This window comes from Heterodontus francisci, unplaced genomic scaffold, assembly GCF_036365525.1.
Source record: "Heterodontus francisci isolate sHetFra1 unplaced genomic scaffold, sHetFra1.hap1 HAP1_SCAFFOLD_61, whole genome shotgun sequence".
Classification (NCBI taxonomy): Eukaryota; Metazoa; Chordata; class Chondrichthyes; order Heterodontiformes; family Heterodontidae; genus Heterodontus; species Heterodontus francisci.
The window spans coordinates 8,486,463-8,493,937 of record NW_027141441.1 but is presented as its reverse complement, the minus strand read 5'-3'; the positions used below and the strand labels follow the sequence as shown (position 1 = coordinate 8,493,937).

The window sequence follows — 7,475 nt, the reverse complement described above, 5'->3', positions numbered from 1 at the left end:
GCACTTTGTCCGATAGCTGAAGAGGTCAATCTGTGAGAGGCAGGTTCTTCCACAAGTGACACATATGAGGTGGGATTATCAGGTGTCGCTGTTTTCCATGTTGGCACCTGCTGTCAAGCTGCTGTAGTCACTGATCGTCATGGTGACGCACACACCAGTCCAGGGGTAATATCACCATTTCCCTCTGTTGTTGGCCAGTGTCTCCCATGTGTGAAAATCGATGTTTCTGGCCTTCATGTCCTGCTTGCAGGCATCCTTGAAGTGGGGCTTTGGGCATCCAACTAGTCTTCTGTCTCCGGCGACCTCCCCATACAGAATACCCTTGGGAATGTGTCATCTTCCATCCTGCGAACGTGCCTGAGCCAGCAAAGTCACCTCTGCTTGACGAGTGTGAGCATACTCGAGAGATTTGCTTTTGAAAGCATTGTTCCATTTGTGATTTTGTCCAGTGTTTATTTGCGCAGTGTCTCACTATCTTTTGCACAACTGTCTTGGCTAATTTCAAGTCATATAATGTTCTGGCTGCTTGTTTCATGTTGTGCATCAGGTCGGTTCTGCTTTTTGCTTCAATCACAGATGTCATCTCTGCTGAGTAGGTGGGGAAGAAACTATTGCCCACCTCCTTCTGGAATGTGTCTTTGCAAAGCAGGTGTGGAAAGAGATGCAGTGGTTTTTGTCGAGATTCATCCCAAGCAGCTCTGTAACACAGGAGTCTGTGCTCTACGGGCTGTTCCCAGGGATGCACACCGAGATAAACATCAACTGCTGCTGGAGGACCATCAATTTGGTGAAAGAAGCTCTTTGGCCTGCCCTAAACTTGCTGGTCTTCCAGCGCAAAGAGTTGTTCACGACCGAGTGTTGCAGACTGGCACATTCCAAGGTCCAGGACTACGTGCTGAGGGACACACTAAAGCTTGGGGTAGCCACTGCAAAGGCTCAATGTGGAAAGACCACTGTGTAAGGTCCTCCCGCCATAGTGAACTAAGGAACTGGACCCATGGGAAACCCCTCGGGCTGTATACACCAGATATGATTTTGCTGTAAAATGTACATGGCAGGTAAAATGGAATGGAAGGGTTGTGAGGCAACTCACCCCTCTATTGAAGAAAACTTAATGAACCAGATAGAAGAAAGGAGTGAGATAGAGAGTAAAATAGCCCTGGTCTGTTCCTACTAACCCCCCGACACCCGACTTAAAATGGCATCATTTTCTCCTGCTTCTGCACATTCTAATCCATTGATGTTTGCAAACCTTTCATCTGTCCCTTTAATTCCTGTTTCCTAATCCATTGATGTTTCACAATATCCCAATCCATTGATATAACTCAGTCTATAGAATTTCCCAATCCAGATATTTTCCAGTCCATTGACTTTCCTAATCCATTAATGGTTCCTGTCCATTGACATTCCCAATCCATTTATATTGCCTGTGATTTCAAAGCAACTGTGGAACACAAATAGTATCAGTATTATCAGATACATCAAGATGAGGTGCAATAGCCAAGTGGACAGATGTTGGGTTTATAAAGAAAAAAGCACTGGCTCGATATTTGTCCAGTATAACACTGGATCTGAACTCTCAACCTACTGTATTTCTGTGGGTCTGCTGACTTGCAGATGTGAAGAACCATTGGATGTTTCTCAATCCTCTGACTTTTTTTGCTGTGCTGCAAGAAACTAGACTCGTCCAAAGTGGATCCCTCAAAGAGAAACACTACACCTTCTTCTGGCAGGGGAAAGCCCAAGAGGCAACTCGTCAGCATGGAGTGGTTTTCACAGTAAAAAACACGCCACTTGAGATGAGTGAACCAGCCACAGTAGGCTCAGAGAGACTTCTTACTCTTCACTTGTCAACAAGCGTGGGCCCAGTTAATCTCATGTGCATCTATGTCCCGACACTCACCTCCACCCCAGATGTCAAGGATCAATTCTATGTGACACTTGATACTGCCATCAGTAGAATTCCCAGCACTGAGGGACTGTACCTTCTAGGAGACTTCAACACAAGCTTGGGTACTGACTACACAGCTTTGCCAATGTGCATAGAGCACCAGGGGATTGGCAAGATGAATGAAAATGGACAGAGGTTGCTGGAGTTATGCTGTCACCATGGATTCTGTGTGATGAACAGCTACTTCCAGGTCAAGCTGTGACACAAGGTGTCCTGGAGACATCTGAGATCACGCCACTGGCACCAGCTAGACCTTATCATCACCAGTGCAAACACCCTCAGCAGTGTCCTCATCACTCACAGCTATCACAGCGCTGACTGTGACACTGAGCACTCCCTGGTGTGTAGCAAGGTCAGGCTTCAGCCAAGGAAGCTTCATCCATCCAAGAAGAACGTCGTCCTCAGATCAACTCTTGACGAACCACTGATCCAGAACGGACCCAGGAGTTCCTCAACATCCTCGATCAGGCTCTTTCAGACAACAATGCTCAAGGTCTCAGTGCGGTGTCAAAGTGGAGTCATCTGTTAACAAGCAGATGGAAAGGTGAGTGGAGCATTACCTTAAACTCTACATAACGGAGAATATTGTCATTGAAGTGGCTCTCAGTGCCATTCCAGACTTCCCTGTCATGGAGGAGCTGGACAGTGACCCCACCATAGTGGAGCTCAACAAAGCCATTGACCATCTTGCCAGTGGTAAAGCCCCGGGAAATGATGGTATTCCACCTGGAATCATCAAGAGTGGAAAAGCGGTTCTACTGCAGCATCTCCATGAACTTCTGTGTCTCTGTTGGAAGGAAAGATCTGCACCTCAAAACATGCGTGATGCAAACATTGTCACCTTGTACAACAATAAGGGGGACTCGCAGTGACTGCAGCAATTAGCGACGCATCTCCTTGCTAAGTATTGTGGGGAATGTCTTTGCTCGCATTGCTCTGACCAGATTGCAGACCCTGGCATCACACATCTATCCTGAGTCTCAGGGCAGCTTCAGAGCTGGTAGATCGACAGTCGACATGATTGTCTCACTTCGGCAGTTACAGGACAAGTACTGTGAACAGTACAGACCACTCTACATTGTCTTTACATATGAACATACGAATTAGGAGCAGGAGTGGGCCACTCGTCCCTTCGAGCCTGCTTCACCATTCAATAAGCTCATGGCTGAACTGATTACTCCACATTTCCATCTACATCCGATAACCTTTCACCCCCTTGCAGATAAAGAATCTATCCATCTCTCCCTGAAAAATATTCAAAGACTCTGCTTCCACCGCCTTTTGAGGAAGAAAATTCCAAAGACTCACGACCCTCTGAGGGGGAAAATTGCTCCTCATCTCTGTCTTAAATGGGTGACCCCTTATTTTTAAACAGTGACCCCTAGCTCTAGATTCTCCCACAAGGGGAAACATCCTTTCCACATCCACCCTGTCAAAACCCCTCAGGATCTTGTATGTTTCAATCATGTCGCCTCTTTCTCTTCTAAACTCTAGTGGATACGAACCTAGCCTGTCCAATCTTTCCTCGTAAGACAGCCCACCCATTCCATGTATTAGTCTAGTAAACCTTCTCTGTACTACCTCCAATGCATTTACATCCTTCCATAAATAAGGAGACCAGTACTGTACTCAGTGTTGCAGAAGAGGTCTCACCAATGCCCTGTATAGCTGAAGCATAACCTCCCCTGGCGATAAATGATAACATTCTATTAGCTTTCCTAATTACATGCTGTACCTGCAGACTAACCTTTTGCGATTCGTGCACTAGGACACCCAGATCCCTCTGCATCTCAGATCTCTGCAATCTCTCACCATTTAGATAATATGCTTTTTTATTCTTCCTGCCAAAGTGGACAATTTCCCACTTTCCCACATTACACTCCATTTGCCAGGTCTTTGCCCAGTCACTTAACCTATCTATATCCCTTTGTAGCCCCCTTATGTCCTCTTCACAACCTACTTTCCGACCTATCTTTGTCATCAGCAAATTTAGCAACCATACTTTTGGTCCCTTCATCAAAGTCATTTCGAAAATTGTAGAAGGTTGAGGCCCCAGCACAGATCCCTGTGGACCACTCGTTACTTCTTGCCAACCAGAAAATGACCCATTTATGCTGACTCTCTGTTTCCTGTCAGCTAGCCAATCCTCTATCCATGCCAATATGTTACCCCTGACACCATGAGCTTTTATTTTCTGCAATAACCTTTGATATGTCACCTTATCCTTCTGGAAATCGAAGTACAATACATCCACCGGTTCCCCTTTATCCACAGCACATGTAACTACCTCAAAGAACTCCAATAAATTGGTTAAACATGATTTCCCTTTCACAAAACCATGTTGACTCTGCCTGATTACCTTTATTTTTTCTAAACGCCCTGCTATAACATCTTCAGTAATCGCTCCTAACATTTTCCCTAAGACAGATGTTAAGCTAACTGGCCTGTCGTTTCCTGCTTTCTGTCTCCCTCCCTTTTTGAATAAATGAATTACATTCGCTACTTTCCAATCTAACAGAACCTTCCCGAAGCGAGGGAATTTTCGAAAATTAAAACCAGCGCATCAACTATCTCACTGGCCAATTCAGGACCTGGCGACTTGTAATCCCGCAGCTCCAACAATTTGTTTAGTACCACTTCCCTGGTGATTGTAATTTTCTTGAGTTCCTCCCTCCCTTCCATTTCCTGACTTACAGCGAATACTGGGATGTTATTTGTATCCTCAATCGTGAAGACCGATGCAAAGTATCTGTTCAATTCATCTGCCATCTCTTAATTATCCATTATTAATTCCCAGACACACTTTCCATAGGACCAACACTCACTTTGTTAACTCTTTTCTTTTTAAAATATCTATCGAAACTCTTACTAGTTGTCTTTATATTTCTTGCTAGCTTTCTCTCGTTCTCTAATTTTACCTTCCTTATCAATCTTTTAGTCATTCTTTGCTGTTTTTTTATATTCTGTCCAATCTTCTGACCTGCCTCCCATCTTTGCACAATTATAGGCTTTTTCTTTAAGTTTGATAGTATCTTTAACTGTTTTCATTAAACATGGATGCTGAGTCCCACCTTTGGAATTTTTCTTTCTGGTTGAAATGTATCTATTCTGTGTATTCTGAAATTTTCCTTAAATGTCTGCCACTGCATCTCTATTGACCTATCCCTTAACCTAATTTGCCAGTTCACTTTAGCTAGCTCTGCTTTCATGCACATATAATTGCCCTTATTTAAGTTTAAAATACTCGTTTGGGACACACTCTCCTCTCCCTCAAACTGAATGTAAAATTCAATCATATTATAATCGCTACTACTTTGGGGCACCTTAACAATGAGGTCATTAATTAATCCTATCTCGTTGCACAATGCCAGGTCTAGTATAGCCTGCTCTCAGGTTGGCTCCAGAACTTATTTTTCCAAGAAATTATCCCAAAAACATTCTGTGTACTCCTCGTCTAGGCTACCTCTGCCCATCAGAATTTCCAGTCTATATGGAGATCAAAATCCCCCATAATTATTGCTGTACCTTTCTGACAAGCTGCCATTATTTCTTTTTTTATACCCCATCCTACAGTGTGGTTAATGTTAGGTGGCCTATACACTGCTCCCACAAGTGACTTCTTGCCTGTATTATTTCTCATCTCAACTCAAACTGCTTCTACATCGTGATCTCCTGAACTTAGGTCATCCCTCTCTATTGCGCTAATACCATCATTAATTAACAGAGTTACCCCACCACCTTTTCCAAGCTTCCTGTCCTTCCTAAATGCCATGTCACCTCCAATATTCACATCCCAATCTATGTCGCCCTGCAGCCATGTCTCTGTAATGACTATCAGATCGTACTTATTTATTCTATTTGTGCTCTCTGTTCATCTGTTTTGTTTCGAAAGCTCCATGCATTCAGATACAGAGCACTTAGTTTTGTCCTTTTATTATTTTTGTAACCTCTAGCCTTATCTGTTGATTTACTCTTAGATTTGTCTGCTCTGTCCCTTCCTGTCACAGTCTCTTTATCATTTCCCATATTTATACCTTTCTCTCTTGCCTTGCCTCTCCTCCTTGATTCACCATATCTTCCCAAATTTGATCCCTTGCCCCCACTATTCAGTTTAAAACCGTCTCTACGTCCCTCGTTATGTGGCTCGCTGGAGCACGGTTCAGGTGTAGACCGTCCCAACGGTACAGCCACCTCTTTCCCCAGTATTGGTGCCAATGCCCCACGAACCAGAACCCACTACAACCACACCAGTCTTTCAGCCGCACATTACTTTCTCTAATCTTATTTGTCCTATGCCAATTTGCACATGGCTCAGGTAATAATCCAGAGATGATTAACTTTGAGGTTCTCCTACTTAATTTGGTGCCTAGTTCCTCATACTGACTATGCAGAACCTCTATCCTTGTCCTGCCTATGCCGTTGGTACCGACATGGACCACGACAACTGGATCCTCCCCCTCCCATTGTATGTTTCACTCCAGCCCTGAGCAGACGTCCTGAATCCTGGCACCGGCAGGCAACACAGTCATCTGGACTCTTGCTCTTTGCTGCAGAGAACAGAGTCAATCCACCTTACTATACTGTCCCCTACTACCACTACGTTCCTTTTTTCTCCCTCTTTGAGCCGCAAACACTTACTGCAGACGTGTTTGCCCTGGATCACACTGGTATCCAGGAGCTCCCACATGCTGCAGCTGTGACACATCACCTGTCCTGTCATCCTTAACGTGTTTCAATTAACTACTTAATTATTTTATTCAATTGTTTATTTTGTTGTATATTTTATTAAGCTTACCACTAGTTTGTTTACTATTTTAAACATTAGGACTAAAATGGACCTTAATCACTTACCAGATGCGTATCAAGCAGGTCGGTTCTTCCAAACCAATCAACTACCTGCTTGCCTGTGATGTCACAGCTCAACAGATCCTCACCAAACAGCTCCTTCCACTGCACCGAAGCAAGAACCAAATCCTGTAAACTCACCCCAGCGGCTCTCTGTTTCCCTGCTCTCACTCTCCATTGTGATGTCACTTGTTGATTTTTTTTGCCCCAGCTCTGCTCCTGCTGTGCTCCTCTCTCTCTCGCTCTGTCTCTGAATCAGTGCTTTTGACACACTTGTTAACTCTCTGTTCCATCGTGCTCTTCTGTCTCTGGTCCAAAATCTGACTCTGGTGGGATTTGAACCCACAACCTTTGAATGCCATTTTTATCATTATTTAGAAGTCCAACACACTATCCATTGCGCCACAGAGCCGCACATACTTTAATGAACATCACCAAGGCCTTTGATCTTGTCAGCAGAGACGGACTCTTCAAACTGCGATGGAAACTAGGCTGCCCTCCTGAACTCTTGGGCATCATCTCTTCTTTCCACGAGAACATGCACAGTTCCAACAGTTACAATGGAGCAACATCAGACACTTTCAAGATCAGCAGTGGGGTAAAGCAAGGCTGCGTGCTGACGCCAACTCTCTTAGGAACAGAGGAACATAGGAGTAGGCCATTCAGCCCGTCGAGCCTT

The 7,475-nt window shown here is 44.4% G+C and overlaps 1 non-coding gene across 1 annotated transcript; it reads right to left on the bottom strand.

Moving 5' to 3' along the window:
* Positions 1 to 7,117: 7,117 nt before the first annotated feature.
* Positions 7,118 to 7,208, bottom strand: trnar-ucu (transfer RNA arginine (anticodon UCU)). Its single transcript is given in 2 exon segments — positions 7,118 to 7,153; positions 7,172 to 7,208. It is a non-coding gene; the product is annotated as a tRNA-Arg (tRNA).
* Between the last annotated feature and the right edge of the window lie 267 nt (positions 7,209 to 7,475).